This window comes from Microtus ochrogaster, chromosome 10 (genome assembly GCF_000317375.1).
Source record: "Microtus ochrogaster isolate Prairie Vole_2 chromosome 10, MicOch1.0, whole genome shotgun sequence".
Taxonomy (NCBI): Eukaryota; Metazoa; Chordata; class Mammalia; order Rodentia; family Cricetidae; genus Microtus; species Microtus ochrogaster.
In genome coordinates, this window is record NC_022016.1 from 65,751,063 (window position 1) to 65,768,750 (window position 17,688).

The window sequence follows — 17,688 nt, forward strand, 5'->3', positions numbered from 1 at the left end:
TGGGGAATAATTTGAGCCCAAATCAAGCGTGCCCTCGAGTTGTGTGTGTGCATGTCTGTGTGTATGTATCTGAGTGTGTGCTTTTTCCATGTGGCCAGTTACCTATGTCTCACATAAATGTTTTTCCAGTCTCTCATCCTTACTGTTTCTCTTACCACGAAGCCCGATTTCCATATGCGGCATTTTGTGTTGAGGCTGTTGGCATTGGGGTGGTGACGAGTTGTCTTCATTCATCCCTTTTGAAGTGGTAGATAGTTTGTCTGGTTTTCATTGCCATGTTTTCCTTATTTTAGTCTCATGTGCTTTTAAGTTTATTATTAAAATGTGTCCACAAGAAATATGATTTGTATTTCACGTTAAAGACAAGACTGAAACCTCAAGAGAATGTCAACAACTCACTTAACTTGATCCTATTGCAAGATGAAAATATTTATTGGTTTATTTATAAAACTCCCACGGTAGGAGTATGAATAACTGTGACCATTTTCACCCTTCCATCAGATTCTCCTTCATGACTGTGATCTACCGGTTGGCATCATAAAACACCCTGGAGAGTTACAGTCTCTTGTCTACTTTGACATATACCTGGGGAAACTGGTATTTGTTGCAATGTTAGGGCCAAAAATCTGAATCCATTTATGAAAACCCTGATAGTCCTAAGAAAATGTGGTACTTGAGATGGATGCACAGAGAACATGTGAAAAATATCACTTAAAAAAATAAATACACCGTCATGGGAGACCATTTCTTTATCAGGAAATTCAGTTTCTTCATCTCAGAGATACTGTGTTCATTGATATGTCTTTCTCATCAGGCTCCCTGACTCTTCCTCACTTGTACATATGACATAGTCACAAATGCTTATCATACACACATGCATATATGTGTGCACATACATATATATGGTATATGTATATTACACATTATATAGAGAAAGCTGAGAATTCACATCTGAATGAGCCATTAAATTAGTTAGTATTAGAGCCTGTCATTAACATTAGTTGAGCATCTAAACTATAGCAAGAAATGGCAGGTATGAAGCTGCTTTAGGTCAGAATATTTATGGTCCAAGGCATGTTATTCCTCACTTTTATGTTCAGTTTATCATGTTCAAATGCTAAATGAATGTCAAGAGGAAATCTTTCTTCAGGACTCAGAGGAGGGGGTTGTGGAAGTTCATTCATTTGTTCATTAAAGACTTTCTGGGTTCTTGTCACTGTATAGACACTGGGGCCAGTGTCTCCCATCCTCAGAGAACAGAGCTGGAGAAAGGAAATGAGCATTAAGAAAAGCTGGCATGTAGCAGGCTACTATCACTGCATCAGATAAAGAGACCTGAAAGAGTGCACAGCACTGAAGTCAGATCTAAAGAGTCCTATGAGTAGCAGCTACTCGGAACAAATGAAAAACCCCTCGTGTAGCAGGGCAGCAAAGGTGGTGAAGAGCAGCATGCCAACAGCCAGGAAGGCTGGGAGCTGCCCCTGCGTTCCCATTCACCTTCTGGCTTGTTAGTGTCTCATCAGTTTGAGGAGGACGCACAATGGAGAGTGAACCTTTCTTCTCAAACTCATACTCTCCCTGTGACAACTGCAATACAGTAGCATGTTTGGAGACTTTCTGAAGAACGAAAACAATGTGCATACATCATTTCTTGTTCAGAAAAATACCAAGGGTATCTACACTGTGTCTTGGCTTCAAGCTGCATTTCTATGAACTGTTGTGACTGCCTAGCACTTACACCAGGTGCACAATGGTTAATCCCCTCTCCTAAGATGGCCTGCCCTGCATTGGGCCAGAGTAGACTTCTTTAGCCCACAACACATGGACCTTTGACCTCCTAATTATATTCATAGTTTTAAGATGTGTATGAGGAAAGAGAAGCTTCATTTAAGAACTATGGATTACCAAAGATTCCTTGTTTTCCCCAACATTCAAGACAAATCCCAACATCCTCAGTTCTCCTTTCTCGAAAATCTACTCAGGTACCCATCCTCACTGTCCCCTTCCTACCCTTTAGTGTGTGGCATAGGCCTTGGAGCAGGGTAATGATTCCATTCCGTTGCATCTCTGTGCTGAGAATCAGAGTTAAGGTAGGCAAACTAGGGCATCTGTTGGTTAAGGTATTTCTAGGTTGGGATGCTGTCCCTCAGAACTGAAGAGCCATTCACAATGGGTTCTGCATTCCCTTTTGCGTGGAAAGCTCATACCTACGACAGTACCCCTCAGAGACAAAGACTGGTATTTCAGGCCAAGTCTGAGGACCAAATCACCAATAGAACATCTCCATTCAAATTTACTTGGTGAATAACTTCAAAATGCATTTTTATGCTAGAAAAAGATGTTGATGAATAGCCCTCTAATTTCTGTATTGTAGGGAGGCATTTTTTAGAGCTTAAAATTAAGGGACAGTACCACAAAGGAAGATTTATATAGGTTAGGTTACATCAAAAAATGTACAACTCCATGAAGAAAATATTTTTATATAAAATCAGAGAGCAAACAAAAACCCACAGAAACATCTCATCTGCCACAAATGTAAACAAAGTTATAATAGCTTTAATATATAAAGATCTTGGTAAAATAAACTTGTCTGGTCGTATCCAACGAATCTTTCACACATTTTATATCACCAAGTAGGTTTTACTTAATGGATAAATTAAAAGTAGTTTAAGTGTGCGTAAATACACACTAAAAAGAAATTCACACTCTACCCCAACCCCCACACCACACCATACTCCACCCACGCACTCTGATAAGTTCCCAGTGCTCCAGAAGAAACAACAAACACAAATGTACGATCTTTCGCTTACTTGTTCTAAAGGAGTCTCCAAGATGGGGGAGGACCGTAGCCTGTCATCTAAAGCAAACTGTGTGAGATGGCCTCAGAAAAGCTTTGATACTAATGCTATGGCTTCTTTTAGCTTATGCTCCTCTGACCACTCTACTGCTTACATTATAAAGGTAGAAGTATGTGGTTTATTAAATCCAATCTCCTCCCTGGCAGTGGCTTTCGTTGTGGCTTTGATAAATCACTTTGCCTTGTGGTCTCAGTTGAACCCTCCATACCATGCGGATAATACTTTGACACCTATTTCTCTGTGCTGTTAGAATCAGGTGAAGGGGTTAAACTACTGTGTTGAAATAACCTGGAGCAAGGAAAGTTAAATCTCAACAAAGCCATTTTTGTCATTGTACACGATTGCGTTTATTGGGCACTGGAAGCTGGAAGATTGAGCTTATCAAGACTTTTCTTTTACTGTTACCTAAAGTCATCCCCGTCATAACATGTTCAATCATGGCAATGTATCTTATCTATGATAACTGGAAAGAAAACCTCTCTTCTTCTGTCTGTTGTTCCAAACGTTGTGACTATGCCTGGTGATGTAGATTCAGTTCTGAAACTTCTTTCACTCGCTGAGAAGTCTCTCCATGACCTAGGGTATTTAGACATAAAATGGGTGTCTAAATCAAAGAGTAGCTGATAAAAAAGCATAAAAGTTATTTAAAAAAATTCTTTGGTTACTATGTATATTTAGTAAAGACCAAAGATAATTTGTCATAAATAAGGTGGATATGTTTATTAATTTTCTACATAAAATTATATTTTGGCTAAATATTTGACACTGCAAGACATGAAGCATCTTCACCATTTTTAGATTGAATCAGTACTTTTTTATCATTGGTGTTGATACACACTCTCATACACACAATATATATATTTTTAGTGTCATTCCATAAATTGTTAGGAAATTTGTCCTAACTTAAAGCCAGAAGTCATTGAATTATTTTTATATATCTCATCAACAACTCAAACAACAACTTTAAAAACCAAATATTCCAATACAATCCAAAGATGTATTAATATGATACTTACATACTGACAAATGATGGTAGAAAAATGTTCGTCTTCCGTGATCAGACCATTTTGTTTCTATAAGAGCAGAAGACCACATATGTTTAATAAAAAAAAAAAAAGACTTTTCAATTCACGACATTAAAGAGTCTCAGCTTGAATGGAGCTGTCCCAGGTTCCATCAGCCGGTATTGTGTGGTGTGGGTGGCATGTGGAATGGGAAGTATGTATGCACTCACAACCAAGGCTGTGGTAAAGTCACATGATCAGCCTAGGCGAACACTACAGAAACACCTTGAGTTCATTAACTGTTTAATTTTTTAAATAATTTTCAGTTGTGTAGAATCTTTTACTGTTGCCAATTTTTGCATGAACCCCACATTTAGCTAGATGACTCTTTGTGGGGATGCAGCACACAGTTTAAGAAAATAATTCCCTAAGGGTTTGTCTGACCCTTTTACATTGTGTGTGTGTATGTGTGTGTTCGTATGTCCGTGTGAACAAGCGTAGGTGTGCAGATGAGAGAGTGACTTGCAGGGATCGGGTCTCTCCTTCCGCAGTTTGGGATCCAGGCATTAAGTTTGGGTCACCAGGCTTTCCAGCAAGCTCCTTTGCCAGCTGATCCATTTTCCAGCCTTTGTCTGACTCCTTTTGAGATTTGGAGTAACCATCAATGATATTTTAAATTTATTGTCCTATAACCTCTACAAACACATGTCACTGCATACATACGTATGTATGTATGTATGTATGTATGTATGTATGTTTATGCGTTATATATGCATATAGTGAGTGGCATGTGTGTATAGAGGTCAGAGGACAAGTTGCAGGAGTCTCTCCTCCTAAAATGTGGGTCTCAGAAATTGAATTAAGTCTTCAGGCTTGGCAACAAGCACCTTTACCCACTGAACCATCTCACCAGCCATCCATTGTCCTTTTTTATGGTCACATGGCCAAAACCATGTATGATTAGCTTAGCTATAAGGGAGGGTACAACATGTAGATTAGATTTTTTTTAGCTTAATATAATCATCACTATGTATAAATTCAGGGTTGTATAAATCAATAGATGAGGAAGGACTACATTAGTGAGCTGTTCCTTTTGCACTTTATATGACTTACCAATAGCAATCTGAGCTGACCAGAGCCAAGACCACATTCATCTTGTTTAGTTTCCGGTTCAGTAGTTCCTAACCTTTATTCTGCCACTGGGGTGAAAAAAAAAAAAGAGCTCCCTTTATTCAAACCTTTGGTTTGTTTTCACACTTCTTATTAGTCCGAGACATGCTATGGCCACTTAGCTATGCTGATAGTCATGACATAGACTGTGTTTTCACACTGTGTTTTTAGATAGCTATCCTAAATGACTTCTGTCTCTTCTGTCTTTACTGCCCTCCGATTCCTTGCTACTGGCAAAGGCACAGTTTCTCCGAGGCACAAGTGATTTCAAACAGTTTTAAAGTCATTTTGGCTTTTCTCAATGTTAAAATTAACTTGAAAATTCTTGTCACCATCTGGTGACCCCTTAATTTTTCCCACAAATGTTTACCAAGTGCTCACAACAAGCAAGGTACTCTTATAGTCACTGAATAGAGGGAGTAAGCGGAGCCTGAAGGATCCCCAGAGTACTTGCTGCTTGGCAGCTGAGGGAAGAGAAAAGCAGCAGTTATATGGTGGGCTGATCAACCTTAATCTAAAATCAGAAACGCTCCCAAGAATGGGCTTGTGAGCGCAGATGTCACACAGCCTGGGCATCGCATTGGTGCTCAGTGTTTGGCCCATTTTGAATTTCAGATTCTCAGGTTAGGGTTGCTTAATTGGTAAGTGTATACAGATATTCCCAATTCTAAAATAAAATCCAAACTCAGAAACACATAGAGTCCCAAGCATTTCAGAAATTGGACTTGACCTCCACTGTGCTAGGAGAGGCACCAGATGCCAGGGAAGACAAAGAAGGGTATCCTCTTGGGGAAATACCATGTCATTTGGCATTGTCAGAGTACAAACAAGAATGATGCTCAACCCCGTCTCAAACCTTTTGCCATCTGTTTGTCAGTATGCAAAATAGAGAGCAACTGAAAACAAATAATTCTGTTAGACAACTAGGTACTATGAAATTAAAATGAAGCGAATGTAGGTGTGGTTGCACCACTCCATCTTTATGAGGGTACATGTGTGTGCATGTGTGTGTGCATACCTGTGCGTGTACATAAGTGGTGTGTATGAATGGTGTGTGTGTGCTGTGGTTTATATGTGCATTGTGTGTGTATATGTGTGCAAGCACGTACCTGTATCTATATATGTGGTATGTGTACATGGTGTGTGTGTGTGTATGTGTGTACATACCTGTATGTGTATGTATGTGGTGTTTGTGCACATGGTATGTGTATGTCTGTGTGATGGTATGTGAGTTCATTGTGTGTGTATATAGTTTAGAAGTCAAATTGTCCTGATTCTAAAAGTGTTCATAACATATACCAAAACAATAATCATATAAGCCAAAGATTTGCTGTGTAGCTTTCAAAGACATGTGCTGTTTGGAGAGGAAGTGAAAACTTTATATTCTCTGAAAGCCTTCTCAATTTATGATCCTCCTGGCCCAGAAGAGGATCCTGCTCTTCATGATGAAATCGCTGAGGAGCTGAAGTCAACAATACTTCCCAGTTTGGCCAAGAAAAGCATACTGCAGAGATATGAGCATGAAGATCGTCTTCCCAGAAGTCAGGGTCACCAGGAATGGCTGGAGGAGTGTGGGTTGCAGCATGCATGGACAGTAAGAAAGCAGCAGGGAAGGGGAGATAAATATGAAGGCAGCAGTTACTAAATGGCAGACACAGTGCCTTACCCGTTCACCCCTGAATCCCTCAGCCTCATGACTTGCACAAGCGCTCTCAAAAACCATTCCTCAGATAAATTAATGAATGCATATGTGTGATTGAAACAGAAAGCAAGGGGAATAATGGGAAGTTCTTCCCCCTTCTGTAATAACAACAATAATGATAATTAATATTGTCAAGAACAAGTATTTTTGCAGCATTTATGGAGGTGCCTAGAATATGAACTCATTTGTTCAGGAGTTTCTGCCTTGCTATGTATTAGGAAAAAATAGCTCAACATTTTGGGTCCCTTTGAAAGAACACAATATTTGCCTAGAGTATTGTTTCCATCCAATGACAAACCCGGAAGAGACATACCCTGGTGTTTCATTACTGTAGCCATGGCCCTATTCTGTTGGCACAGGCCCCAAGGGTTAGTCTTGTCCAGCTTTCTCCTGTCGTATCCACAAACTTCTTGGTTGTTTAGGAAAGCTTCTTAAACTTTGCTGTAAAACATACTGCTGCTCAACTGGGTCTAATTTGTTTCTACTGTGTTAGTGCAATTAAATCATCTCAAGAAAATGAGAAGTAACTAAGTACCTGTGGCAAACACGGTGCTGACAAACTCTGCCAACAGACAGACTCAGGGTGTTTGTTATTAGAGTTTGTCGTCTGGGGAAACATGACATCGCCCTTCTCCAGGAGGAATGACTCCAGCTGATTTCCAAAGCCAGGCATCACAGACCTAGCAAGCTCCACTCTGGAGCATGGGGAAAGACAGGAAAGATTTGGGAATACAAAGCAAGCACACACACATGGCCCAGCTTCACAGGGACACCACGTCCAGGGGACTGGACGTTTCGTGATAGCAGAGAGGAAATACGGCATTTTAGCAAAGGCTCTTTAAGTCTCAGTTCAGGAAATTATTAAATTCATTAGCCAGATACTTACAACCAGCTATTACTGCCCAGCCAAAGGAAAAACTAGCGCCAGCAAATGTTTTAAAACTACAAATAACAAAAGTCAGGAAGCGCGTAATTAAAACTGTACCTTTATTGTATTGTAAAGAGTTTCACGGTGACATGGAAAATATTTAAAGGAGAAGGCTGTTTAGTTAATTTCTCTGCAGTGAGCTGCAGAGTGGAGAACCGTCCCAAATTGACTGTAAGGCCACCCACCGAGCGAACCTCATAAAGGGCCAGGGCAACTCAGCTTGGTTGTGTGTAACTGTTCAATAATTACCAGATAAATGCATAACTCAGAGCTCTATTACACTAATAATTTGTATGAAGATAGATGTGTGGGACACCCTGCTGGGTTAATTTGTCATCCTACAGGAAACTTTAAAGAGGGTTCGTCTGTAGTGGAATCACGTTAATATGCTGTCCAGGGAGGACAGGTTAGAGCAGGGGACCACTTGGCTCCTTAATCTCTTCAAGAGTCACAGAACCCCCGGAGGGAGTGCTGTGGATAACAGGGTGATTAGCCTGGTGGACCCACATCCACACTCATCCTAACAAAGGATGCTGCCTCCCCTCCCTATCCTGTATCCCTTTCTTTCTCTCTCCTTTAGCCGTACACTCCCTGCCACAGGCATGGAGCCACGCCCACATTTAAGTGGAGGCAGTGGCCAAGACCCTTTGCTGACACCAAATACATCAACTATAAGTGACTGTTATCAAATAAGCTCCTTGGCAGTTCTTTCTTCCTCGTTTAGTTTAATCTTACATTGATTCCATGTTTAGACTCATTATTTGTCTGTTTGTTTTTAGCACACAAGTAAAACTTTGAAATTAAACTTGTATCTTCTCTTCATGTGAAATAGTCTTCTCCCATTTCCTCCCTCCTTCCTCCTTTCCCTTTCTCCTCCCTCCCCCCAACTTCTGTTTGGAATAGAAAGCTCACATTTAGGCATCAGTGCAGGTTGGAGCCTCCCCTACTGACAGAATCATAAATCATGTTCAAGTTAAGTGCACTGCATTGCCTGGAGCTGAGCTTCAGCAGTGTTTATGTCGTGCAGCCTGTCACCCATTGGGGCAAGGGGACGCACACTGTACGGCTGTCCTGTCCTGTCCAGATGGCTGCAAGAACAGAGAGGCACTCTCCCAGGCTGCATCCCGTGTGTTAGGAACACCAGGCCAATGCAGTCACTCACATGTTCCTGCATGGTTTCTCAAGTTATGGTTCTACAGAAAATTTACATTCATTGTTTGCCATTTCTTCCTATTCAACCTCAGCTGCTTTGCTACATCTCTCGAAGAGCTCGGCTTTCTTATGAGAAAAACATGTGTGAGAGAATCAGAGCTGCCTGCTTCTACTTCAGTACTAAGGGATCTGGGACAAAAAAAACTCTAAAAGGAAATAAACCATTTGGGCTCTGAGTAATTTAAAGAGGAGCAGAGAATGTATAGGAAGGAGCTATGCCTGGCAGTAGAGTCGGCCACAACAGAATCCAAGTTCTACCAAACCATGTGGGCTCTGTTTAAGCCTGTAGAAGTCATTTGTCCTTAGTGGGCCTTTGTCTTCCAACTTTTACGTGCTTGGAAAAGCATCCATGAGAGGAGAGAGTAAAATGCCCTGTGCAGTGTGGGGGGCTTGGAACGCAGTGTGTCCGGTAAATGTCCTTTTCTCTCAGACTCCCGCCTTGCACTCAGAACCTCCTTTGCTCTCTTTGGTTCCTAGAAATGGTCTTAGTGCCTCACTTCCCCTCTACTCTTGCTGATCTAGAACAAGCTGGAAAAGAAAGATGGTCTGGAGGAAGTGAGAGGACCCAGGTTCCCTATGCCCCCACTCATGTGTGGTAGAGGGGACTCTGCTGTGGAGCCAGTGGCCTATCCCTTGATGGACAGAGACTTCACCTATACAAGCCCCACCTCCTTTATCCGTGTCTCTTGCTAAAGGGGGAAGTATCTTTGTTCAACAACATCTGCTCCTTAGAGACTCAATTCAGCAGATAATCGTTGAGCCTTCAGCTGCCATGAACAGTGGAGGCCCAAATGGTCGAGCTCGAAGGACCACTCTCACCTTTCTACCTAGTAGAACAGACGTCATTGCAGCTGAGATAGAATTAATGAGCGGGCCATAGAATAACCTGAGGATAGCACCATCACCATCTGAGCTGTCGGTGGAGGCTGGAGGCTTTGTCCATCAGATTCTGTGGGTACCTTCTGTGACACAGTTAAAAAAACATTGTCATTTAAGGGATCTCACTAGGTAATCCTGAACTCCCAAATTCCTGAGCACTATAACAAGCTCACAAGTCATAACCTGTCCCCTCTACTCTTCTCACTGTGAGCCCTTTTCACAGACTCCATCTCCTGATGCTGTAGCATCCAGAGCACGAACAACTCCACACTTAATTTCGACCAAAGGGATAAAGAATCACTTTTCTCCAATGGATCTAGAAGAGCAGCTACCACTGGATGCCCATAGATCTAATTTGCCTAATTGGGGCCATTTGCTCATCTCTTAAACAACTTTTATATCTGAAAGATAACGGGATGATATCTCATTGTATAGCTTGAGTTCTCCGACCACTATCAGAACCAGGTGTCAGGGTTACTAACCACATAACCTGAGGTTGAGGGAAAAAAGCTCTCCAAAGAAATGTTAGACTTCTGCTTACAGAAGGATGAGGACAGCTGGCTAGGCAAAAACAGTACCTTACATTCCAGGAGGGGAGGCACAAAGCCGTTTGGGGTGCTAGGTAGTGGACAACAACCCTCTCCAGCCTGGGACTTGTTTCTGCACTCAGCACTTGTAAAGCACAGATCAAACCCAAGCCTAGAAGGCCAGCATTAGTTCCTGCTGTGAGCCCTTTATTAGTTACCTTCTCTGAGACTGCGATAGAAAACCACAGCCAAGGCAACTTAAGTAAGAAAGGGTTTATTTAGGCTCCAGAGGGATAGAGTCTGCCATGGAGGAGAAGGGCATGACGTGGCGGCCGTGGCAAGAAACTAGCTGTCCACATTGTCACACACAGAGAGAACAGAGAGTGGTATGAGGATATATAAACCCTTCACGTCTGCCCCCCACCAGGGAAGTGCTTTCTCCAGCAAGGCTATGTCTCCTGAGGGTCTGTAACCTATAACAGCACCGTCAGCTAGAGACCCAGTTTTCAAATACAGGAACCTCTGGGGGACACTTCTCACTGAAATCTAGGCAGACCTGTGGCTTCATTTGTGAACGTTCAACTCTGGAGTCTCGCTCTCCTGATCCCACTGCAAATTCTGTATTACATTTCATATATCTCATTCCTGAAGACATCTGAAGGATAATAAATACTCTGAGTCTAGCTAGCATACTGTTTCTCTTGTAGTAGATTCTCAGTATGTTTGTTGAATGAATGTGCCTGCTCTACTTCTATACATTCATTCCTAACTCTCAGAAGAGTTTTCTAGTTGGTACTATTACACACTTAAAAAATAAAAGTGTGCCTGCCAGTTTAGAAGGCTTAAGTACCTTTGTGCACATTAGCGAGGCAGAAACAATGTTAATCCATAGTAGTTGCTTTTTGAAACTGTAGTAATGAGGAGCGGCAGTGGGCTGCATTCCTGCGGCCCCAGCTCCCGGCTGCCTGGATAGCTTATACCCCAAAATAATTACGCGGAAACTGTATTCTTTTAAACACTGCTTGGCCCATTAGTTTTAACCTCTTATTGGCTAGCTCTTACATATTGATCTAACCCATTTCTAATATTCTGTGTAGCACCTCGAGCTGGCTTTCCAGGAAAGATCTTAACCTGCGTCCATCTTGGAGAGAATCATGGCAACTGACTCAGCTTCTTTCTCCCAGCATTCTGTTCTGTTTACTCCGCCTACCTAATGTTCTGTCCTATTAAAGGGCCAAGGCAGTTTCTTTATTAACCAATGAAATCAACACAACACAGAAGACTCCCACATCATTTTTCCTTTTTCTGTTTAAACAAAAAAGAAAGGCTTCATATTCCCAAATATTGTTTATAAATGTTCTTTTACATTTAAAGGGGGATATGATATAGATATGAATAATTTGCATTGGTATGGATTTTAAGGTCAATTTTGTTATATGAAACCCATACAGAACAGAGAAGGTCCACAAGAAGGGGTGGTTGGCACAGAGCAGTGGGCACCAGAGCCAGCTGGTACCAGACTGTACATGCTGAACTAACTCCTCCTCCCCTTAAGTAAAATCTATAAACATTAGAAAGAAATACTCTAATTCTGCAAGGTGGCTAAGGAGACATCAGATTCAGGTGGGCACCTGAAGTGACCTTTGCTTATCACAGTCAATGTCACAGTCTTCAAGTGCTGTCAGCCTGATGGTTGGTGGAGAGAAGAGCTAAAGCTTGTCCTTTGGTTCTGCAGTTATGGGACTGCCTTAGTATGCTTTCTGTCACTGGAATAAAAGGCCTTGACCAAAAGCTTTGCCTATGAAATCCTCATTCTTCCTATCTGCGATAGCCATAGCTGTTTGGTGCTGTTTGAACACATTTCACATGGGCCACCATGGTAGCCTGTGCAGTTAGTGTGAGAATATGGTCAGTTCCGAACCCTGGCAGGATAAAGGCTGGGGCTGTGTGTCAGACCTTAACCTACTCCGTGTCTATAAACCTTGGATATCCTAACCAGCAGTCGAGATCTGCCCTGTGGCTTATTTTTAAAATATTTTTAATGACATATACTCCTTTGTTTTCCAGCCTTCTATATTTTTATTCAATTACCATGAACTAGTCATACCGAGTTATTTGTAAGCATGATTCTAGATACTGTATTCTATACACCCACCCAAATTTAATTTGGCCTCAGTAAGTATTTCCTTCAAGTCCTATTTTGAAATGAGAGAACCAGAGGAAAGGGACTTTGTCCATCCTTGTAAGCCATATAGAAGCAGAAAGTAATCTAACACCCAGGTTTCTGTCTAAATAGGAAGCTTTCCCAAAAGATGTCCTTGGTCCTAGGACAGCATCTTTCGTGCTAAGTCTGTGCGACCCATCTAACCAGCATACACTGTTGGGCCTTTCAACAGAGAGATGAAGGTTCCCATGTGCCCATGTTAGGCCGCTATTTAGAGAGCATGCTCAGAAGCTGGATAGTTCAGGAGGCAGCCTGAGTGACAGATGTGTCACCACGGTGGAAGAAGAGGCCAGTGTGAATAGTCAGCATTAGCACCCAAGTTCTGAGCGCTAAGTGGAAAAGTGCCTGGCAAGGTGGCCACATAGTTCTAACCATCCAGGTTGTCTCAGCGTGAGTTTCAGGCAAGAGCAGATATTTAAAATATCGTTGGTCAGAAAAGAAGCATTTCAGGTTTTTGAACATCGTTATTTTACTGTAAGAGCAAAGGCATTGCCACCGCTAATACTGTGTCTGCATTTCGTTGCTTGCAAAATTAGTTCTAAGACCCTTATGTCAGACCCGTGCTGTCGCTGCTCTCTCAATAGCCACAAAGTCCTGTGTGTGGAGAGAGGCAGAGAGCGGGAACTTTTTACTCCACCGACCTTCCCCCTGTGTGTGGTACAGGCTCTGTACAGCCAGAACTGATCTGAGGATATGGGAATGAATTCCAGTCTCTTAACTGCCTCCCAGTGTCCTTTTCTGTAATGGGGATATCAGCACAAGAGGCTGCTCACTGACTGTTGAGGGGTCAGAAACCGCATCAGGTGCCACACACCAAACACACACAACCTCACAGCAAATCTATGTGGTATTAGCCTTCATCATAGAGATGGCAGATAGAATCATAGAGAGCTTCAGACACTATAGCTTGAATTGTAGCAGAGAGTGGGCGGGGCTAAATTTTAAGCCCACATGTAGGAGGTGGAGGAAGCCCTGAGAGAGTGGAGTCCTGAGCAAGTGTGCATTGTGGATATAGACACAGCCTGTGGAGGGCCCCAATGCCTTCACTCCAGAGAAGTGGCAAAGCCTTACCCAGGTGAGGGTCCGTAGAAATGGCAAACTTTCCTGCAGAGCCGTGCGTGCGTTTATGAACAACTGGGGAGTATGTGCAGACTAGCCACTGCAGCTTCTTCCTCCCGGATGTCTACAGCCTGAGACTGCTGGCACACACAGACCTCTTACTCAGATTACTTAACCCCTCTCCCTGTGCGGCACCCCTGTTGTGGCAGTATCAGACCCCGTGTTGTCCCAGACTTCCTGTGCATGTGTCTATGTGTCTTTCCTTTCTTCATTCGCTCGCCGTCCTTCCTCGGAGTTCCAGGACACAAGCTGCATGGGTCTCGAATACTCGAGTCTATTACTCCAAGACCTCTCGGTCATACATTATGCTGCATTCCTTTTTTGACTTATATGCTGAGCTCAGAATGCCATAGATGGGGGCAGCTAGCCAAGGCCAAAGCGTGCTAAATAACTGTGAAGAGACACGAGTCAGTGGAGGCCTGGAAGACATGCTAGTGGCCTTGGAAGCACCAGAAGCCTGGGGCTTCACAAATGGCTGTGAAGAAGAGACAGAGAGAGCAGTGATTGATTGACTGCAGAGCTGAGAGAGGGGTTAAGGATGAATGGAATCACATGAATGTGTGCCAGGGTAAATCCTGGCCTACTCTGTATTTTGAAATGAGATTTTATTGACCATAGTTTCACCCATTTGTTAATGGCTTGTCCAGGGCCGCTCTGTAGCACAAAGTAGAATATAGCCACAGACCTTCAAAATACCCTTCACAGACTGGGAGTCTCCATTTCTGTGATAGACCAGAACCCAGAGCTTTGGAGAAACAGAACTTTTTCTCCAGAAGCTGTGGACTTGTTTGTTTGTTTACCTGGTATGTGGGGAGAGACCACGTGAGAGCCACAGCCTGTCTGTAAAAGCCAGAGGAGAACTTTGTGGAGTCAAGAGAAGCACTGATTTTTATGTAGTTAAAAATGGATGTACATAAGAATGTAAAACAACATTGGCCTCTCTTTGTCGGAGAAGAGGAGATCTGTTTTTCCAAGAGACATACACTCTGAGTGCCCATCAGAAGATGCCTTTGATTTATCACCGGCTTGGAACCCTGCTGTAGCATGCTGTTACCCTCTCTGCAGCATTCACATGAACACACTGCCACTTTGCAAAGCATCGTGCAATGTGATGCTTTCTCCTGCGCCTTTCACATGCTTCTCGATGACACTCACGGTAGGGAAGAGAAAAATGTGAAGAACCCTCGCTTGCTTTGAGTCACGCACTTTGTTGCTTAGAAAAGGCTCAGCCTCCTGAGGGCCCTAGTACCAGTTCCAATTCCTCCTTTCCTGAGTCTGTTAACATAAATCCCACAGCCCCAAACTTCTCAGCTTTCGTAAATGGCAGGCCTGATTCACGCATGATTTATCAATTAGAGCTGTGGGCCATTAGGATAGATTTCTCAGCTTCAGGTGGACTTCAGTGGGTTGTATAGTGTTGGTTTAGAGTTTCTTAAGAAGCTCAGTAGTTGACAACCCAAACAATGCAACTTCCGTTTGCCCCTGTGGAAGGCTTTTTGGTTTTAGGTGAGATTTTTTTTTTTCTTAGAATTTCTTCTCCTTTTGAGCTTTGCCTTGCGGGGTGGGGAGTTTACTTCTAAGCAAGAGTAGTCAGGGGTTCTCAAAGCCACTCTTTCTCTGGAAAGAGTATTCCAAGCTGCTGCAGACGTATGGGTAGCACTTCCTTGTGACAGTCAAGCAGAAGAAACAACTTGGAACCACAGCTGCTGCCCCTTTGAATACTGGGAAGACCACAACACTCTACAGGTCTTAGATTTCAGAGCTGCCCTTCCTTCATTCTTACCAGCAAAGCAGCCTGTATCTGCAAGCATGCTGCACTTGAAGGAGGAGGAGAATTTATGACTCTGTCACCTCTGGACAACTTCCCTGTGGAACCTCTCCCAGGACAGGCTAGAATCTGATGGCTGGTGCCCTAAAACAAAAGCTAATTAACATTTCTGTGTAAGCTGTGAGAAGCTCCAGTGGTTCACAGATGAGGATAAGGGCAATAGCAGGGCTGCACAGAATGACACGCTTCAGCACACGAAGGTTTGGCTTTACGAGATGGAGATATGTTCTTAGGATTTGTTAGGTTGGGCTTCAGAAGCCTCCTTGGAAATAGTGAGGAGAAATGACTTCCTTTTCTAAGATTTTAATAAACTCTGGGGATACAAGGTTTGGCCACCCATTCCAGTACCATTCTCTCTATGTGGTCTGTGGTCACATGCACATGGCTCAAGTGTGTGTCGGAGCGGTCTCCTCCTTTCACTGGACGGGAAGACCATGCTTCGCTGTCAGGTCATGTGTCCCGCCACATTGTAATGGCCTTGGCCTTCTCCGCCCCAGGCTGGGTCAATTCTGATTTAAAAAGAGGAAGCATTTTTGAGTTAAACATATGTTTAGTTGTGTTGGACCTTTAGCCTTTTTCTTCTTCAAATTAAAAGAGATAATTTTAAATAATTAGAAAGTTCTGGAGTCTGGAAAGGAAGGAGGCCAGGCCATTCTGCCTGACCGTAAGTGATTACTTGGACCCTTAGGAAATCCTGTTTCTGAATGTGTTTGTGATGACGTTGTTTGGGCTGTCACAGACAGAGAAACCTGTCCCACTTCCTTCCTCTCCATCCTATCTGTATTCCCAAGTTGCTGTAAACCAGGTTGGCTGCTACCTATGGTTAAGCTAGCAGGGGGAGCCATTTAGAGGGAAGCATTCCCTACAGGCGTGTTGCCCCTGGCCTGGGGTACTGAGAGCAGTAGACCCCAGAAGCAGCCAGTTTGGTAGTGTCTTTTAATTCACAATATTGTATTAACTTCAACATGGATCCAGATGGATGCTCGGCAATAAACTGTAACCACTGGAGAAAGCCTTTATTGACTCTCAAGTTAATAATGCACTTTTTAAAGGATCTAAATATGCATTTACATAATGCACCATAATTTTTTATTGTGTCAACTAGTCACACACACACATCCATAAGAGATGTTTCTCTTCATCAAAAATGTGGACTCATAGCCACCCGTGCTCTCCATCAACACCGTGGCAGCTTCATCGCGGCAGTTTCTTTTCTATGCAGCTTGCTTCAGCCAAATCAAAGAACATGTAATGACTTAATTGATTGATTTAGCTCCAGTGACTCCTTCTAAAATGATTTGAAACAACTTAGATACAAACTTAGGTATACTTACAACATCAAACCCAAGATAAAAGGGAAGGAAAAAATAGGAGAAAAGTAGAAAAGACGTTGATTAAATCTTAGCTCTGGACTTCTCCGGGCCTCAGTGTCCAGAAGAAGATGAAGATTACCCAGAGAAACACCAGGGATCCAGTAATAATCAGCAGATCTTTGTGGCATCTCTAGCAGGTTTCTGTCTGAGGAAACTAAAGGTCATGGCCTCCAGCCAGCTTGCTCCCATCTCCACTGAACTGATGACTCTGTCCCCAGCAAGAGAAAAGAGGCTTAGAGAGGACAACCCTGTAAGTGCAGACTCAGCAGAAGTCTGATTTAGAACCTCGGGCCAGATGACTTCCTGGAATTAATTAAGAATTAATTGATCCTAATCAATCAGTCATTATAGAATTAATTCTATACAGTACCACACAGGCTTGCACTGAATTCTGCACTCATAAGGAAAAGATGAATAAATTGCTATTGCTAAAATGTAATAAAGAAATTGAAGTCTGAATTTACGCTGCTGCTGATTTTCTTTTACATCTTTAATAAAATAAGTTCAATGATGTTTATTAACAATTCACAGGGAGAGTGCACGGTACTGGTGAATTATTTCTTTAACTTGTATCTACTTAGTCTTTACTCGAGGCAGTGTTTTATCTTGGGCAGCACACTCCTGTTGGCCACCACCATTCCTAATCTAAAAGCCACTCAGTGCTTTCTGTGAGAACCTGAGTGTAGTAATAGGAGAGGTGGGGCTGCATCCTGCCACCCGGTTAACTTTACCCGAAATAATTACACGGACACTATATTCTTTTAAACACTGCTTGACCCTTTAGCTCTAGCCCTTTTCTAATAATCTGCTGTAGCCCACAAGGTGGCTTACCAGGGAGATTCTAGCCTACGTCCATCCTGGGTC

At 42.7% G+C, this 17,688-nt stretch overlaps 1 protein-coding gene across 3 annotated transcripts in view; it reads left to right on the forward strand.

Moving 5' to 3' along the window:
• Window positions 1-17,688, forward strand: part of Nfia (nuclear factor I A) — a 346,125-nt gene that overhangs the window by 268,641 nt on the left and 59,796 nt on the right. The window lies entirely within an intron of this gene.